The sequence below is a fragment of the Lathyrus oleraceus genome, chromosome 2, assembly GCF_024323335.1.
Source record: "Lathyrus oleraceus cultivar Zhongwan6 chromosome 2, CAAS_Psat_ZW6_1.0, whole genome shotgun sequence".
In the NCBI taxonomy this organism is placed as follows: domain Eukaryota; kingdom Viridiplantae; phylum Streptophyta; class Magnoliopsida; order Fabales; family Fabaceae; genus Lathyrus; species Lathyrus oleraceus.
This window is the reverse complement of record NC_066580.1, coordinates 101,435,299-101,455,619: the sequence shown is the minus strand read 5'-3', so window position 1 is coordinate 101,455,619 and position 20,321 is coordinate 101,435,299. Positions and strand designations below refer to the sequence as shown.

The following is a 20,321-nucleotide window of genomic DNA, read 5'->3' as shown; positions in this document are numbered from 1 at the left end:
TCCCGTGAAGATCCTATCAGGGCTCCCCCTAACTTTGAGAGACCTCTCACTTCCAGTTAAACATTCTTCCAAGTGCTTGATAGTTACAAAAGCATAAGAATGATGACAAAAAATTGCAAGTCAAATAGTCTATTCTTTAATATAGGAAAGAAACTCAAAAATAGAGTATTACAACGAATAAAAGACTCAACTAAAAAATCTTCTATAGAGTAGATATTTCTATAAAGTTCGGAGTCTTCACAAAGGAGATTTCCTCTTTATATAGAACAAAAGTACAACTATAAAGCCTTGTAAGGTTTTCATCTTGAGTACCCATGATCCTCCAAAATTAACATGAGATCAATTTCAGCACAATCTTGAATTAAATAAAACATAACCAAATATTCCTTCAAAACATATCTAATTAAATCTTTTCTGTATAGAAAATCCAATCAAATCTTCTATGATTAAATCAAATCCAAATATTTTAATAAAATCATATGCAATTAAATATTGTGAAACCATTATGGATTATGATTTAATAAAATCTTTTTCCAAGTTAAATTGGATTAACAAACTTCTTCCAAATGTAATCTTTTGATCGTACTAGAACTAAAACCTATTTTTCTAAGAAAATGATGAAGTGGACAACAACTATATTAAACCTTTAATCTCAACAACAAAATAAAACCTTCAATCTAAATAATAAAAACAAATAACCTATAATATCATCATAACAACATAAAAAAGAACGCTAAAACATTTACATATCTCAGCAAAAACAACAACATATAACCTTTAATCACATCTTAGAAACAACAATAACATAAACACTTCAATGTCAATATTAACGGTAATAAAAAAATTAAACATATGGGATTTAGGGTCTAAATAACAAGAACAACAAAAAACCCTAAAGGAAAAACTGTTTGAAAATAAAACAACAACAACATTATAATAACATAAATGGTTGGAATGTTTTACATACCGAAAATGTGATGATAAAGTCAAAGAAATGAGTTTTGTGTTTCCTTTTTATAAGTTTTGTAATTATTTTCCTTGTTCAGTACGAGTTGGAGAAGACATGACGGAGGATACTGAAGAAATGGTTATTTGAATATTTATGGAGATAGGGTTTTGTTAGGGGCGTGTTTTGTTTTGGAGGGAGATAAGGTTCGGTTAAATATGTAATTTGTTTTAATATAAATAAAAAAGTAGTATGATAACTTTTCACCTTGAACGTGTTTAATAACCATGGGGAAATGTCCCTCAAGGACATGCTTCAAAGCGTCTCTCTGAGGGACATTTTCTCATGGAAGTTAAATACGACTGATGTGATAAGTTTTTCAGTTTTAATAGAAAAATAAAAATACAAATAAAGGGAAGACACCACTTTTATAATGAATAAAACATAAAATTGTTTACATCGAGATTCGAAGTCTGTCCCTCAGGGACCTTCACTCATAGATGGTAACATCGATTGAAGAAAAAAGTAGCTTAAAAAAAATAAAATTAAAGAAATGGACCTAAGAGAACAAATTTTACGTCGATGAAAGAATTCGTCAAGGTAAATGTTCCTTAGAAAATCTCCTATTTGTTGTAGCTTTTATATAGGAAGTATTTAGCTATAATGCAACAGTTAATGGGTTTAGATGTTGTCTGAATGATTAAAAACTAAAAGCTAATCCATTAGACTAATCTAGAAAAATAAACCCTAATTTGTTACATATCTTAATCGATTAAAGGCTTTCCTAAACAATTAAGATCCAAATTTGCTTCTTAATTAATTAGATGAAATATATAACCAATTAGACAATGAGTTTAGCATTTCTAATTGATCAGAATTGCTTCTCTATTGTTTAACCACTTTCGAGGTTTGTTTTTTTAGAAGAGTTTAAAAAAAGTAGTTAGTGTGTACATCGCCATATCACTTCAAGACAACCTATAGCTTAATTTACATGTATCTGATCAAATACAATATAAAAATACTAAGCTCCAGATGACACAAGATTTTACATCTTTAGCTCCTTCTATTTGATTGATTTGACTCTTTTGAGTTCTTTATCGAGAAACTTGGAATCTTTGCTTTGTGCTTGCTTCTTAGCTATTGATACTTGTGATTTAACTTTTTCTTGCCCAATTTTCATTATTAAAAACTTTAGAAGACTTTATCATGCACAACACATAGAACCACATTCTTTCCATTTTTGATGACGGAAACTCATCTCTCATGCAGGTGGTAAACATAATGATATAGATGAAAATGAATGGAAAAGTTAACTCCTGCTTATAGATAAAGAGATTATAATCTAATTAATTCAAGATATATATGAAAAGAAATTGAGTACTTTGTCATTTTCGAAAATGAGAAAATAGAAGAAGAAAAAGATATAAATAACACAAAGAACAAAAATATCATAGTGAGAAAGGGAAGAAGAAGAATAACGAGAAGAAGTACTTAATAGATTAATACATGCATGATTGATTTAAAACTCCTAACTCAATTATTATAAAATAGAAGTCTTATTTGGGATGGGTTTGAGTACAAATATCTTCTATGTGTTTAGATGAAAACACAAACACTAAAATTGTGTTCCTCATATGACAAGATGCCATACAAAATATTGTAATAACGTGTATGACAAGTTATAGGATGAATAGACTCAATAAATGAAAACTATAAATAACACTTGAAATGGTAACAATGTTTGTTAAAAAATCACCTATATTTGGAGGGTGTTAACCCAAAAAAGAAAATATAGTCTTAATAGTCAGAAGTAAAAATTGGTCTGGTTTGAACTCTCCTAGTTCAATGCTGCTTTTCCTAATACTACTTGTGAATTTATATTTAAGAATCATTATAGAAATAACTCTACTCCTAATAGTCAGAAGTAAAATTGGTCTTATTTGAACTCACTTCATCCATTGATGCTTTCCCAATACCTCCCGTGAAGATCCTATAAGGGCTCCCCCTAAATTTGAGAGACCTCTCACTTCCAGTTAAACATTCTTCCAAGTCCTTGGATAGTTACAAAAGCATAAGAATGATGACAAAAAATTGCAAGTCAAATAGTCTATTCTTTAATATAGGAAAGAAACTCAAAAATAGAGTATTACAACGAATAAAAGACTCAACTAAAAAATCTCCTATAGAGTAGATATTTCTATAAAGTTCGGAGTCTTCACAAATGAGATTTCCTCTTTATATAGAACAAAAGTACAACTACAAAGCCTTGTAAGGTTTTCATCTTGAATATCCATGATCCTCAAAAATTCACATGACATCAATTTCAGCACAATCTTGAATTAAATAAAACATAACCAAATATTCCTTCAAAACATATCTAATTAAATCTTTTCTGCATAGAAAATCCAATCAAATATTCTATGATTAAATCAAATCCAAATATTTTAATAAAATCATACGCAATTAAATATTGTGAAACCATTATGGATTATGATTTAATAAAATCTTATTCCAAGTTAAATTGGATTAACAAACTTCTTCCAAATGTAATCTTTTGATCGTACTAGAACTAAAACATATTTCTCTAACAAAATGATGAAGTGGACAACAACTATATTAAACCTTTAATCTCAACAACAAAATAAAACCTTCAATCTAAATAATAAAAGCAAATAACCTATAATATCATCATAACAACATAAAAAAGAACGCTAAAACATTTACATATCTCAGCAAAAACAACGACATATAACCTTTAATCTCATCTTAGAAACATTAATAACATAAGAACTTCAATGTCAATATTAACGGTAACAAAAAAATTAAACATATGGGGTTTAGGGTCTAAATAACAAGAACAACAAGAAACCCTAAAGGAAAAGTAGTTTGAACATAAAACAACAACAACATTATAATAACATAAATGGTTGGAATGTTTTACATACCGAAAATGTGACGATAAAGTCAAAGAAATGAGTTTTGTGATTCCTTTTTATAAGTTTCGTAATTATTTTCCTTGTTCAGTACGAGTTGGAGAAGACATGACGGAGGATACTGAAGAAATGGTTATTTGAATATTTATGGAGATAGGGTTTTGTTAGGGGCGTGTTTTGTTCTGGAGGGAGATAAGGTTCGGTTATATATGTAATTTGTTTTAATATAAATAAAAAAGGAGTATGATAAATTTTCACCTTGAACATGTTTATTAACCATGGGGAAATGTCCCTCAGGGACATGCTTCAAAGCGTCTCTCTGAGGGACATTTTCTCATGGAAGTTAAATATGACTGATGTGATAAGTTTTTCAGTTTTAATAGAAAAATAAAAATACAAATAAAGGGAAGACACCACTTTTATAATGAATAAAACATAAAATTGTTTACATCGAGATTCGAAGTCTGTCCCTCAGGGACCTTTACCCATAGATGGTAACATCGATTGAGGAAAATAGTAGCTTAAAAAAATAAAATTAAAGAAATGGACCTAAGAGAACAAATTTTACGTCGATGAAAGAATTCGTCAAGGTAAATGTTCCTTAGAAAATCTTCTATTTGTTGTAGCTTTTATATAGGAAATAATTAGTTATAATGCAACAATTAATGGGTTAAGATGTTGTCTGAATGATCAAAAACTAAAAGCTAATCCATTAGACTAATCTAGAAAAATAAACCCTAATTTGTTACATATCGTAATCGATTAAAGGCTTTCCTAACCAATTAAGATCCAAATTTGCTTCTTAATTAATTAGATGAAATATATAACCAATTAGACAATGAGTTTAGCATTTCTAATTGATCAGAATTGCTTCTCTATTGTTTACCCACTTTCGAGGTTTGTTTTTTTAGAAGAGTTTAAAAAAAGTAGCCAGTGTGTACATCGCCATATCACTTCAAGACAACCTATAGCTTAATTTACATGTATCTGATCAAATACAATATAAAAATACTAAGCTCCAGATGTAACAAGATTTCACATCGTCAGCTCCTTCTATTTGATTGATTTGACTCTTTTCAGCTCTTTATCGAGAAACTTGGAATCTTTGCTTTGTGCTTGCTTCTTAGCTATTGATACTTGTGATTTAACATTTTCTTGCCCAATTTTCATTACTAAAAACTTTAGAAGACTTTATCATGCACAACACATAGAACCACATTCTTTCCATTTTTGATGACGGTAACTCATCTCTCATGCAGCTGGTAAACATAATGATATAGATGAAAATGAATGGAAAAGTTAACTCCCGCTTATAAATAAAGAGATTATAATCTAATTAATTCAAGATATATATGAAAAGAAATTGAGTACTTTGTCATTTTCAAAAATGAGAAAATAGAAGAAGAAAAAGATATAAATAACACAAAGAACAAAAATATCATAGTGAGAAAGGGAAGAAGAAGAATAAGCAGAAGAAGTACTTAACAGATTAATCCATGCATGATTGATTTAAAACTCCTAACTCAATTATTATAAAATAGAAGTCTTATTTGGGATGGGGTTGAGTACAAATATCTTCCATTTGTTTATATGAAAACACAAACACTAAAATTGTGTTCCTCATATGACAAGATGCCATACAAAATATTGTAATAATGTTTATGATAAGTTATAGGCTGAATAGACTGAATAAATGAAAAATATAAATGACACTTGAAATTGTAACAATGTTTGTTGCAAAATTACCTATATTTGGAGGGTGTTAACCTAAGAAAGAAAATACAGTCTTAATAGTCAGAAGTAAAAATTGGTCTGGTTTGAACTCTCCTAATTGACTGTTGCTTTTCCTAATACTACTTGTGAATTTATATTTAAGAATCATTATAGAAATAACTCTACTCCTAATAGTCAGAAGTAAAATTGGTCTTATTTGAACTCACTTCATCCAGTGATGCTTTCCCAATACCTCCCGTGAAGATCCTATCAGGGCTCCCCCTAAATTTGAGACACCTCTCACTTCCAGTTAAACATTCTTCCAATTGCTTGGATAGTTACAAAAGTATAAGAATGATGACAAAAAATTGCAAGTCAAATACTCTATTCATTAATATAGGAAAGAAACTCAAAAATAGAGTATTACAATGAATAAAAGACTCAACTAAAACATCTCCTATAGAGTAGATATTTCTATAAAGTTCGGAGTCTTCACAAAGGAGATTTCCTCTTTATATAGAACAAAAGTACAACTACAAAGCCTTGTAAGGTTTTCATCTTGAATACCCATGATCCTCCAAAATTCACATGAGATCAATTTCAACACAATCTTGAATTAAATAAAACATAACCAAATATTCCTTCAAAACATATCTAATTAAATCTTTTTTGCATAGAAAATCCAATCAAATCTTCTATGATTAAATAAAATCCAAATATTTTAATAAAATCATACGCAATTAAATATTGTTCAACCATTATGGATTATGATTTAATAAAATATTTTCCAAATTAAATTGGATTAACAATCTTCTTCCAAATTTAATCTTTTGATCGTTCTAGAACTAAAACATATTTTTCTAACAAAATGCTGAAGTGGACAACAACTATATTAAACCTTTAATCTCAACAACAAAATAAAACCTTCAATCTAAATAATAAAAACAAATACCTATAATATCATCATAACAACATAAAAAAGAACGCTAAAACCTTTACATATCTCAGCAAAAACAACAACATATAACCTTTAATCTCATCTTAGAAACAACAATAACATAAAAACTTCAATGTCAATATTAACGGTAATAACAAAATTAAACATATGGGGTTTAGGGTCTAAATAACAAGAACAACAAAAAACCCTAAAGGAAAAATAGTTTGAACATAAAACAACAACAACATTATAATAACATAAATGGTTGGAATGTTTTACATACCGAAAATGTGATGATAAAGTCAAAGAAATGAGTTTTGTGTTTCCTTTTTATAAGTTTCGTAATTATTTTCCTTGTTCAGTACGAGTTGGAGAAGACATGACAGATGATACTGAAGAAATGGTTTTTTGAACGTTTATGGAGATAGGGTTTTATTAGGGGCGTGTTTTGTTCTGAAGGGAGATAAGGTTTGGTTATATATGTAATTTGTTTTAATATAAATAAAAAAGGAGTATGATAACTTTTCACCTTGAACGTGTTTAATAACCATGGGGAAATGTCCCTCAAGGACATGCTTCAAAGTGTCTCTCTGAGGGACATTTTCTCATGGAAGTTAAATACGACTGATGCGATAAGTTTTTTAGTTTTAATTTAAAAATAAAAATAAAGGGAAGACACCACTTTTATAATGAATAAAACATAAAATTGTTTACATCGAGATTCGAAGTCTGTCCCTCAGGGACCTTTACCCATAGATGGTAACATCGATTGAGGAAAAAAGTAGCTTAAAAAAATAAAATTAAAGAAATGCACCTAAGAGAACAAATTTTACGTCGATGAAAGAATTCGTCAAGGTAAATGTTCCTTAGAAAATCTGCTATTTGTTGTAGCTTTTATATAGGAAATAATTAGCTATAATGCAACAATTAATGGGTTGAGATGTCGTTGATCACACTGAAATTTACCGTATTTTCGACTCCGATTTCACATGCATTCTAGTTGTTTTATGATCATTTTGTTGTGTTATTGCTATGCTTTTCTCTGTTTTCAGGTTTTTACTTTAATCGGAGCCCCAATCGAGAAAAGGAGCGAAAAAGAGCCAAAAACCCTAAAATTCAGCATTTTTTCTTATGGCCTACCCAATGGCGGGCGCCACAGACCAAGTCATGACGTGTCCAAGCTCAACTTCCCTCAACTCCCACGTTCTCCACTTCATCCACTAAGGCGCCTCACTTTGGCCTTGTGGCGGGCGCCATGGCCTTGTGGCGGGCGCCACAAGAGGAAAACAGTTTCCCTCCATTTTCAAGTTGAAGGGCATCCAAGTCATTTCCATCTTTTTACTTGCTTATAAATAGAAACTCGAATTGACTTTTACAACCATCCAAACTTAGAGCATAGGAAAACTCAGAAGCAACTTTGTTTCACTTAGGCATATATTCAGTTTTATAAACTGGTAATCGCTTCGCATTGGAGTGTTACCACGATCGTGTAATAGAGTCTGTGATAAAGTCTGCAATCGAGTTTGGATCACTTTGGAAGGAAGTTAATCCTGCCTCCATTTTCATTTCCGCATTGCAATTTATTCAACCTTCCGATTGGAGCAGGTTTTTAATACTTGTCTTTATCTTATTTATTTTCCGCACTCGCTTTTACTTTATTTATTTTCCGCACTCGCTTTTACTTTATTTATTTTCCGCACTCGCTTTTACTTTATTTATTTCCTCGCACTCGCTTTTACGTTATTTATTTCTTCGCACTCGCTTTTACTTTATTTATTTCCTCGCACTCGCTTTTACTTTATTTATTTCCTTGCACTCGCTTTTACTTTATTTATTTCCTTGCACTCGCTTTTACTTTATTTGTTTCCTTGCACTCGCTTTTACTTTTATTTATCTCCCGCACTCGCACTACTTTTATTTTACTTTAATGCACTTTTACTTTACCATGTCTAGCTAAATTTATAAGGTTAGAATGTAAGGATCGTAATTGAACCAGTAATCCGTACAACTGTTCATAGAAATAATTAAGGGCTATTTTAACTTTCAATTTAAGTTTTCCCGCACTTCAATTCCGTTGGGTAAGATCGAAAGTCGTCCAACGTCTTTTTAAACTTTGTTGTTTTTAACTATTTCAAAAACAGCGAAAGCGCTTTGTTTAGTTCATTAGGAGATTTTAACATAAAGAAGAAAAGAGATTTTAAAACTATTTTCGGACGCGTTTATAAGTTTAGTGTCTGGTTCGTGAAAACCTCTTTTGGTTAAGATATCCAGGTTATAATACTTTTCAACTTAGTTAAGATACTATATTTCTTAAAAATAGGTTTACTACTCTAACGCAATGCGCGCCTTTTTATAAGTGACAATAAGAGGGTTTGATTAGGGAGTACAACTCGGTTCTGAATACGCGAAAGCGACAGTTCCTGTTAAATTAGTTCTTTTCAAAGTAGGAAACACTGCCCATAAGTAGCTCTACTAGCAAGTACTTGGATTATCAATTAATTACGTGATTTACATTCGACCCTGTCTTTATTAATTAATCTTTATTTCAACTTTTACTTTTAAATTGCACACTACAAAAACACCTATTTTGACTGCCTTTGATAAACACCATAACAATAGATAACCATAGATTGACATTTGGTCTTTGTGGATTCGACAATCTTTTATATTACTCTGACGCGTTCGTATACTTGCGAAAAGCACGCATCAAGTTTTTGGCGCCGTTGTCGTGGACCAATTTCATCAAATTTCATTTTCCTGTTGTTATATCGTTTAGACTTAGGCTATTTCCCGCCGGTCAATGCGAAGAACTCGTAGCACCGGAAGTTTAAGCTTAGTATACCCTCTGGCAGAACCTGAACGTTACGCTCGCGCACGTTTATTCTTTCATAGAATTAAGAGAGATATGGCTGCAGATCAAAACCAAAGACCTCTTAAGGACTACGCTCAACCATCTAATGAAGAACCTAGTTCTAGTATAGTAAACCCAACCATCCCAACTAATAATTTTGAACTTAAACCATCCCTATTGCAACTAGTGCAACATAGACAATACGCCGATCTCTATACCGAGAACCCAAACCAACATTTAAAAATATTTCCTCAAAACCCCGGTTCGAGTAAAACCGCCGTTCTTCGAAACCATATAACTAGATTTACCCAAAACCAAGGAGAATCGTTGTTCGAAGCTTGGGAGAGATATAAAGAGTTGTTACGAGCATGCCCACATCATGGCTTAAAAAATTGGTTAATCATTCAAACCTTCTATAATGGACTTCATTACAACACAAAGATGACCATCGACGCTGCCGCAGGCGGTGCTCTGATGAACAAACCTTATTCTGAAGCTAGTGCCCTCATCGAAGATATGGCTCAAAACCATCAATCATGGGGAGTCGAACGAGCGACAGTTGAGAAGAAGGAAGCCCAAGGAGGAGTGCATGAACTAAGCTCTATAGACATGATGCAAGCTAGAATGGACGCCTTAGCCCTCAAAGTCGAGCATATGTGTGTAAACCCGAATACTGTAGCCGCAGTTTTGTCGGATTGTGAGATATGTGAAACCAAAGGACACCAATCTGCAGAATGCAGTCTATTAAACGAAACCCACTCTGAGCAAGTGAACTACACCCAAGGGAACCCATATTCGAATACCTATAACCCTGGATGGAGGAATCACCCGAACTTCTCCTATAAAAACAATAACCCTATTCAAAATATGCACCCCCGAGACCTAGTTATCAAGCCCCAAGATCAAATCAACATATGCAACCTGTACCATCAAAGCCGAGCCTTGAGAAAATTATGGAAAATTTTATCACCGCTCAAACCCAACAAAACAAGGAGTTCATGAACCAAAACATTCATGTTAACGAATTGATTACTCAGTTAGGAACCAAGGTGGACCAAATAGTTACTCATACCAAGATGCTTGAAACCCATATCTCTCAGGTAGCTTTAAACCAAGCCCCTCAGACTACACCTGGAGGACAATTCCCTGGACAACCTCAACAAAATCCGAGAGGACAAGCCAATGCCATTACCCTACGAAGTGGGAACGCTTATGATGAGCCACCGAACCCTAGATTGAGTGAACCCAAAACTTCTAAGGAATGTACCAAACCCCCGGATGAAGTAAAGGAACCAGAGGAATCGGAAAACCAGGAAAGTCGAGATAAAGGAGAAGAACCTAAAGATAAAACTTACGTACCACCCCTGCCATATAAACCACCTATACCATATCCGCAAAGACTCAAGCAACACCAGATCAATAAACAATATCAAAAATTTATTGAAGTTATAGAAAAACTTCATGTAGAAATCCCTAACCAACAAACGTAGACTTGACGATCCGAAACCAACAAAAGTAGGCTTACCAACAAACGTTGACTTGACGATCCTTACCAACAAACATAGACTTGACGATCCGAAACCATTGGAATGTAAGGCTATTTCCGAGGACAAATTAGCAAAGAAAGATAAGGATCCTGGAAATTTCTCCATTCCTTTCCTTTTGGGTAATCATCTCATCCAAAAAGCTTTTCTGGACTTAGGAGCTAGTGTAAGCTTAATGCCTTTAGCGGTTTGTGAGAGGTTAAACATAGGAGAATTACAGCCCACTAAGATGTCACTTCAGTTAGCCGATAGATCTGTTAAATATCCGATAGGCATTTTAGAAGATGTTCCTATTAGGACAGGTCAGTTATTTATCCCTACTGATTTTGTTGTCATGGACATCAAAGAGGACAATGATATACCAATCCTTCTAGGTAGACCCTTCTTATCGACTGCAGGAGCCATAATAGATGTCAATAAAGGAAAGTTGACATTTGAGGTAGGTGACGAGAAAATAGAATTTATACTTTCGAAAATTCTTATGGCACCTGTGATGGGAGACTCGTGTTATGCCTTAGATATCATTGATGAATGTGTTAGAGAATTAGAACAAAACGAAATTATAAAAACAATTAAGTTACTATAAACTCTCATAAGGGAAGATAATGACTTTAAGAAACCTTACATCGATGATAACCTTTACGAATGTTTATCCCTTACCCCAGATCCTATGCCATGCCTTAAGAAACCAACCTTAGAACTTAAGTAACTACCTAAGAACCTGAGATACGAGTTCCTCGATGAAAAGATGAATCGTTCAGTTATAGTTAGTGCTACCTTGAGCCAAGAGGAGACGAACCAAGTTTTAGACGTTTTACGAAGATATCCCTCAGCCTTAGGATATAATATCTCTGACCTGATAGCTATAAGCCCATCCGTATGCATGCATCATATTTCGCTCGAAGAAGATTCAAAACCCTATAGGGAACATCAGAGAAGAATAAACCCTATAATGAGTGATGTAGTTAAGAAGGAAGTTCTTAAGTTACTTGAGGCAGGTATAATCTACCAGATCTCGGATAGTAAGTGGGTGAGCCTTGTGCATGTAGTACCTAAAAAGGGAGGCATCACAGTCGTGCAAAACGATAAAGGCAAACATGTAGCAAAACGTTTAGAAGGAGGATGGCGGATGTGTATAGATTATAGAAAATTAAATAAAGCAACTAGGAAGGATCATTTCCCTTTACCATTTATAGACCAAATGTTGGAGCGTCTAGCCAAACACTCTTACTTCTGCTATCTAGATGGATACTCTGGATTCTTCCAAATACCTATCCACCCCGAAGATCAAGAAAAAACTACCTTTACATGCCCTTATGGAACTTTTGCCTACAGACGAATGTCGTTCGGCCTCTGTAATGCCCCAGCTACTTTCCAATGCTGCATGATATCAATCTTTACAGATTACCTAGATGGTATCATGGAAGTGTTTATGGATGATTTCTCGGTTTGCGGATTTGATTTCCACAATTGTCTTTCTAACCTTGAGAAAATCCCGGAGAGATGCATGGAGGTGAACCTCGTGCTAAATTGGGAAAAATGTCATTTCATAGTAACCGAAGGAATAGTTTTAGGACATATAGTTTCTGAAAAAGGTATAGAGGTAGATAAAGCTTAAATAGAAGTTATAGAAAACCTAAAACCCCCTAAAACCATCAGAGAAGTCTGAAACTTTCTTGGACACGTTGGATTTTACTGGCGTTTCATTAAGGATTTCTCCAAAATAACTAAACCTTTAACTGGACTTTCAATGAAAGATGTTGAATTCATTTTTGATGAAAAATGTAATGACGCATTTAATCTTTTAAAGCAAGCATTAGTATTTGCACCCATTATGAAACCACCTATTTGGTCAGAACCGTTTGAGATAATGTGCGATGCTAGTGATCACGCAGTTGGAGCCATTCTAGGACAAAGAAAAGATAAAAAATTACATGCCATTTATTATGCCAGTAGAACCCTAGATGCTGCCCAACTTAACTACGCAACAACTGAAAAAGAATTACTCGCTGTAGTTTTCGCTATAGACAAATTTAGATCTTATCTAGTAGGAGCAAAAATTATTGTTTACACCGATCATGCTGCCATTCGTTACCTATTAAGTAAAAAAGATACCAAGCCTAGATTACTCCGATGGATTCTATTACTAAAAGAATTTGATTTAAATATAAGAGACAAAAAAGGCACTGAAAATGTAGTAGTCGATCACCTTTCTAGGCTAGAACATCTAAAACCTGAACTAATACCCATAAATGATGATTTCGCCTATGATAGACTGATCGCTAGAGTAGAAACCATTGAAGATAATAACCAAGATCCTTATGAGCATTCCCAAAATTCCTTAGCAATAAGTAACGTACCCTGGTATGTAGATTTCGTTAATTACCTAGTTGCTGATATAATACCCCCTGATCTAGACTACCACCGCAAGAAGAAATTCTTCCACGATGTGAGAAACTTCTATTGGGACGAACCGCTCCTTTTCAAAAGGGGTAAAGATGGCATTTTTCGCCGTTGCGTTCCAGAAGAAGAGGTAAATAGTATTATCAAGCATTGTCATTCTACACCTTATGGTGGACACGCGAGCACCTCTAAGACATACGCCAAGATTCTTCAAGCTGGCCTATTCTGGCCTACCATGTGGCGTGATGTTTATGCTTGCATTGTCAAGTGTGATAGATGCCAATGCACTGGAAACATTTCAAGACGTGATGAAATGCCCTTAAGAAACATTCAGGAAGTAGAACTTTTTGACGTATGGGGTATAGATTTCATGGGACCTTTTCCACCATCCTTAGGAAATAAGTATATCTTAGTAGCTGTAGACTATGTGTCTAAGTGGATTGAAGCTATAGCCACACCGACAAACGACGCTAGGGTCGTAATCAAACTCTTTAAAAACTATATATTCCCTAGATTTGGAACACCACGTTTAGTCATAAGCGATGGAGGATCACACTTTATATCGAGAATATTTGACAAACTTTTAAGAAAATATGGAGTTAGGCATAGAGTAGCAACACCGTACCACCCACAGACTAGTGGCCAAGTAGAAGTATCTAATAGGGAGATAAAAAAAATCCTAGAGAAAACTGTTTCTATTTCTAGGAGAGACTGGTCTCAAAATCTTCAAGAAGCATTATGGGCCTATAGAACCGCTTTAAAAACCCCTATAGGAATTACTCCTTATCAACTAGTTTATGGAAAATCATGTCACATACCATTCGAGTTAGAGCATAAGGCCTATTGAGCCATTAAAACTTTGAATTTAGACTACCTAGCCGCTAGAGAAAAGCGTACCCTAGACATTTATAAATTAGAAGAGCTTAGGAAATCTGCTTATGAAAATGCAAAAATATATAAAGAGAGGACAAAAGCCTATCACGACAAAAGAATAGTAAAGAAAAACTTCAATATAGGCGATTGTGTTCTCCTTTTCAACACTAGGTTACGACTCTTCCCTGGAAAGCTACGTTCAAGATGGACTGGTCCTTTCGAAGTATCCAAGATTCTAAGATCTGGAGCCGTAGAAATCAAGAACGATACCTGTAGTCCATTCATTGTGAATGGACAAAGACTGAAGCTCTACGAAGGAGGAGACATTCTAGCATACTACTCGACCCACATCCTGACTGATCCACCAATTCCTACTACTACAGGTGTATAAATTCTAATCGTCAAGCTAATGACGTTAAACAATCGTTGCGTGGGAGGCAACCCATGGTTTTTCTTTCATTTCACTTTTTCACATTTATTTTTATTTTTATTTTATTTTATTTTATCATATTTTGCATTAAGACTAAGATTTGAATGGTTTGTATTTTCAGGATCACTTTCTTAACTTTTACCAGGATGCAGGATTTTGATGACATGCATGTGGCCTATAGAGATAATGCTCAGAGGGAGCGTTACATCGCTTTGTATCAGCGCCCTATGGCACCCACACGTTATCCTGACCAGCAATGTATGGAGGCACTGGGTATCGAACCTAGTATCCGATTCCTTAGCCACCAGCTTCACTGGGACGAGTTTGCTGATGATTTGAGTAACACATATAGGAACCTGACTTTGGAGTTCCTGAGTTCATTCGACTATGACCCATATTTTGGACCAGATGGGTATGCTGCTTTCAGGCTTTTCGGAGTTGAGTACTCTTTCATCCAGAAAGAGTTCGGCGACTTATTGGGTTTCCAGACTACTCCTGATGCTATCCCGGAGACACCTATGTGATATTTCCTGGGTAAGGAGGTTGAGAAGTTTTGGAGTGACATATCAGGTGGCGGAAGCCAGGATCCATCTATGCAGCTGTCTCATGTCATACATAACCCCGCCTTCAGATACTTTCAGATGATATTAGCACATTCCTTCTCGGGAAGGTCGGATGCAGAGACACTACTGAGTGAAGAGGAGATCTTCCTACTATTTTGTGCATCCCAGTCTCGCCCAGTAGCATGTGGGAATTTCTTGTTATACAGTCTCATCGGTATCTCTAGATCTACCGAAGGAGTCATCCATGTTGGCGGAATCATCACGCAGATTGCTGTCGCTTTGGGCCTGTCTCGCAAGTTGTTACATCTTCGGAACTACTGTGGGTACACGACCATGGACATCAATTTTTGTTTGACCAGAGAATTGATGAGGAGAGCCTCTTTCCACCCATGTCAGTTCTGATTGCTAGTCGACAACGAGGCCATCCATTACTTCACACTGCCAGACCCTATGATGACCAGTGTGCATGATCCAGCGAATTAGAGTTATGCTCAAGAGGGCCAGGGAGAGATCGTTGAGGAGCCGAGATCGCCACCCATTGCTGAATACACACATACACCACCATCTCCCAGAATCACTGTTTTCTCTAATAATCTTTCATTGCAGACACCCGACATCCGCTCTCAGATTGTTGTGTGTCGTAGAGAGATCGCAGCGCTTAGACAGGAGGTGGCTGACCTTACTTTACAGATGGGAGTGTCTGATTTCACCCACGCCACTGAAGTTGACTTTCTATATCAGGAGATCGCAGAGCTCAAGCAAGAAGTAGCCATGCTTCGTGGTTCCACTCAGGAAGATGACATCCCCACTACATGATCTCACCATTTTATCTCATTTTTTTTATATTTCTGGTATTTACATAACTCATCTTATATTATCGCATTTGGAATATTATATAATATACATCTATACATTAGTATTTCTATTTTTATCTATATATGTTTTATATTTATTTTATTTGCATTTTAATTTTTTAGTTATTTATTTATTTATATTTTGAAATTCTAGTTACCATACTTTAGATGTCACACAGGTTGTTATGACATCCAATTCTGCACAGACAAGAATTATGCAGAACTTAAAAGTAAGTGCAGTAAATAACACAAGTAATTGTTTACCCAGTTCAGTCCAACATGACCTACGTCTGGGGGCTACCAAGCCAGGGAGGAAATCCACTATTAGTAGTATTAATTCAAAGCTAAACTCACCCGTTTACAACTCTTCACTTAATCCCTACCCAATGCAATTTCAATCTTATATTAAGACCAGAGTTCCTACTCACTCCCCCTCAATCACCTCAGTGATTACTACCTTTAATCAATATTAAAGACAATTTTGAAGTCACACTTCAAAGAACTCTTGATTGTGCTTAACAGCTTTAATCAAGATACACATCACTCACGCTTAAAAGCTTTGAGCGACACAACACTTACAACTCAATGAACACCCTATGCCAATGCAATCATCTACGTGATAATGGCTTGGCTTACAAGATATGTCTAATACAAGACTCACAAAAATACAGCAGTGAAGTATGATGGACACACTAAATCCTCAAGCCTCAAAATCCCCAGTTTTGAATGAAGGAACGACTTCCTTTTATATTGCAGTACTTGGGCCTTTGCACTTGTATTCTCTTGAATTTAAGGTCACGCGAGTTCCACTAAATTCCACATCTAGGTTACTAACAAATAGGCTATTTGTTAGGTTCATTAAATGTAGCTTGGTTGTTGATTTCCTGGATTTTCTCTCAGCTGTTGAATCCCTGAAGAATAGCCTGAGAAAAAGCTGAAACAGAAAACTAAACAACCTACAATATAGCGTATGCTGTCAGGAATGAATGTCACAACATTCAGATTGACATAAAGGACCATATGCTAAGTCTGTTTTTCCTGAAAACAGATTGTACAAAATTTGTTGAACTGTACAGGACCAAACTGTCCATTCTACAGTAAAAGCTTACATTAATAAATGTCAAAGCATCCAATTTGACATTTACACATTTAGGCTTAAGTCAGTTCTGTTTTCCTCTTGAAGAAAAGACTAAGAAACATACTGAAGTGTAGCAGAACACCACTCTGTCTTTTGTTCAGTATATGCTGTCAATGATGAATGTCATAACATCCAGTTTGACATTGAGACAGTAGGCCTTATGCCAGGTCTGGTATTTCCTTGATAACCAGACTGGAAATAAATACTGAGTTCTAACAGAACACCAACTGTTCTATTCCTCAGTATCTGCTGACAGGGATGAATGTCACCACATCCAATTTGAAATTCAACAAATCCTGTATTAGCTAATCCTGCAGTAAACTACTCACGTATGTCATGACATTAGTCAAGACATCAGAGTACAGTTAGATATTCTAACCTACAATGCAGTTACACAAACACCTTCACACCATGTCATGACATCAGTCAAGACATTAGAATTCAGCTAGTGTTTTACCATACAATGCAGCCAATTAAACACCTACAAACTCCCTCTTTGGCAAATTTTTGGCTAAAACACTTTGATCCCCACAACAGAGTTCATAGCAGCGGAAATCACACATCTAGCAGGAAATAAACCTAGCTAATACAATCAGAGTGGCAGTACACTCACACACATGGAAGTTAAATAAAAACTTCACATAACAGCACACATACAGAAGTTAAATAAAAACTTCTAATTGCAGCACACATACAGAAGTTAAATAAAAACTTCATCACACATCAGCTGCAGGGGAGGGAATCTTGAATCTGTCATGAATATCTGTTTTAAGAAAAAACCTGTTGTCCTGGGGTATTATCTGTTACTCCCTCTTTTTGTCAAAAATGTTGCCAAAGCAACACTTTAAATTACAAACCAACAACATAAACAGAATTAAAAAAAAATGACAGAGTTACAGACTTGGTTTTACTTCACAGTTTCAACCAAGTTAGCACCCACTTGATCTTGCTTCAAAGCTTTGATCAAGTAATCACCCACTTTAGCTTAACAGTAGGTACAACCATATCAGATGCCATGACTTTGTTTCTGACATCCAGAACCACTCTTGCATGAACAGCGTCCTTGAACTCCTGCAGGTGCATAGGCCGCCTCACGTTCGGGTATCTCCTTACCCTCTTGTTGCCACACTTGTTACAAGTGGCATAGCTATGATCTGTTGACCAATCAGAGCATAGTTCCAATTGTTTAATAGGCAGATATATTAAACAATACATCCCAAACATCATTGGTTGTTATAAGTTCTCAGAGAGACATATTCCCAGTTTGCCCCTTAAGTTTTCAAACTGAGTAGCATCCAGAGCCTTTGTAAATATGTCAGCCAGTTGAAGTTCAATGGCTACATGTTCCAAGGTAACCACCTTGTCTTCCACCAGATCTCTGATGAAGTGATGTCTAATGTCAATATGTTTGGTCCTGCTGTGTTGGATGGGATTCTTGGAAATATTGATGGCACTGAGATTATCACAGAACAATGTCATGACATTTTGAGTGACATTGTACTCAGTGAGCATCTGTTTCATCCAAACCAGTTGGGAACAACTGCTTCCAGCAGCTATGTATTCAGCCTCTATAGTGGACAGAGACACACAACTCTGCTTCTTGCTGAACCAAGATATGAAATTGTCTCCCAAGAAGAAACATCCTCCTGATGTGCTTTTTCTGTCATCAGCACTCCCAGCCCAGTCAGCATCACAGTACCCAGATAGGACAGGTTCAGACCCATGTGAGTACAGCATCCCATAGTCACAAGTCCCATTGATGTACTTGAGAATCCTTTTGACTTGATTCAAGTGGCTCACTTTAGGCTCTGCTTGGTATCTAGCACACACTCCAACTGCATAAGAAATGTCAGGTCTACTTGCAGTTAGGTATAGTAGACTGCCTATCATGCTTCTGTACAAGCATTGATCAACACTAGGCCCTCCATCATCTTTGGTTAACTTTAGATGAGTAGGTGCAGGAGTCCTCTTGTGCCTAGCATTATCCATACCAAACTTCTTAACTATGTTTTTTGCATACTTGCTTTGGGAGAGAAACATAGAGTCCTCCATTTGGTTGACTTGCATTCCAAGAAAATAAGTCAGTTCCCCAACCAGACTCATTTCAAACTCAGATTGCATTTGTTGAACAAAATGTGTTACCATTTGTTCTGACATACCACCAAAGACTATATCATCCACATAGATTTGAGCAATCATGATTTTGCCGTCTTCATCCTTCACAAACAAGGTTTTATCTATCCCACCTTTTCTGTATCCATTTGAGGCCAGAATTTCAGTCAACCTTTCATACCATGCTCTAGGTGCTTGCTTCAACCCATACAAGGCTTTCCTCAACTTGTATACATGCTTAGGTTGGTTATGATCACAGAACCCTTTAGGTTGTTCCACATAGACTTCTTCATTCAAGTAGCCATTCAAGAATGCACTCTTCACATCCATTTGGAACAGTTTAAACTTCAGAATGCATGCTACACCTAACAGCAATATGATGGACTCAAGCCTAGCCACAGAAGCAAACGTCTCATCAAAATCAACCCCTTCAACTTGAGTGTATCCTTGAGCTACTAGTCTTGCTTTATTCCTAGTAATTACTCCTTTCTCATCAGACTTGTTTTTGTAGATCCATTTGGTACCAATGATGTTGGTCCCTTCAGGTCTTGGAACTAGCTCCCATACTTCATTCCTTTTAAATTGCTCAAGTTCCTCTTGCATGGCATTGATCCAGTATTCGTCAGTCAGGGCTTCTTTCACATTCTTTGGTTCTACCTTGGATACAAAACAGGAATTTGAACTTATTCCCCTTGACCTGGTAGTCACACCACTATTGGGATCCCCTATGATAAGATCCTTAGGGTGGTCTTTCTGAATTCTGATAGATGACATTTTGGTGGTTGCATCTACTTCACATTTAGGAGGAGGTTCCTGTACTTCTTCAGACTTACCTGGAACGTCTGTTGAAATGTCAAGGAATGTTTCAACATCCTCTATGACATCGATTCCTTCCTCTTTATCATCCACAATAACATTTATGGATTCCATCAGGACATTGGTCCTGTAGTTGAACACTCTGTACGCTCTGCTGTTAGTGGAGTATCCTAGAAATATACCCTCATCACTTTTGGGATCCAGTTTC

At 35.4% G+C, this 20,321-nt stretch overlaps 1 protein-coding gene and 1 non-coding gene across 2 annotated transcripts in view; one reads left to right on the top strand and one right to left on the bottom strand.

Moving 5' to 3' along the window:
• The window catches only part of LOC127122094 (uncharacterized), a 92,942-nt gene that overhangs the window by 66,258 nt on the left and 6,363 nt on the right, over nucleotides 1-20,321 (top strand). The window lies entirely within an intron of this gene.
• On the bottom strand, nucleotides 9,660-9,766 carry LOC127125088 (small nucleolar RNA R71). The gene has a single exon (XR_007804549.1). It is a non-coding gene; the product is annotated as a small nucleolar RNA R71 (small nucleolar RNA).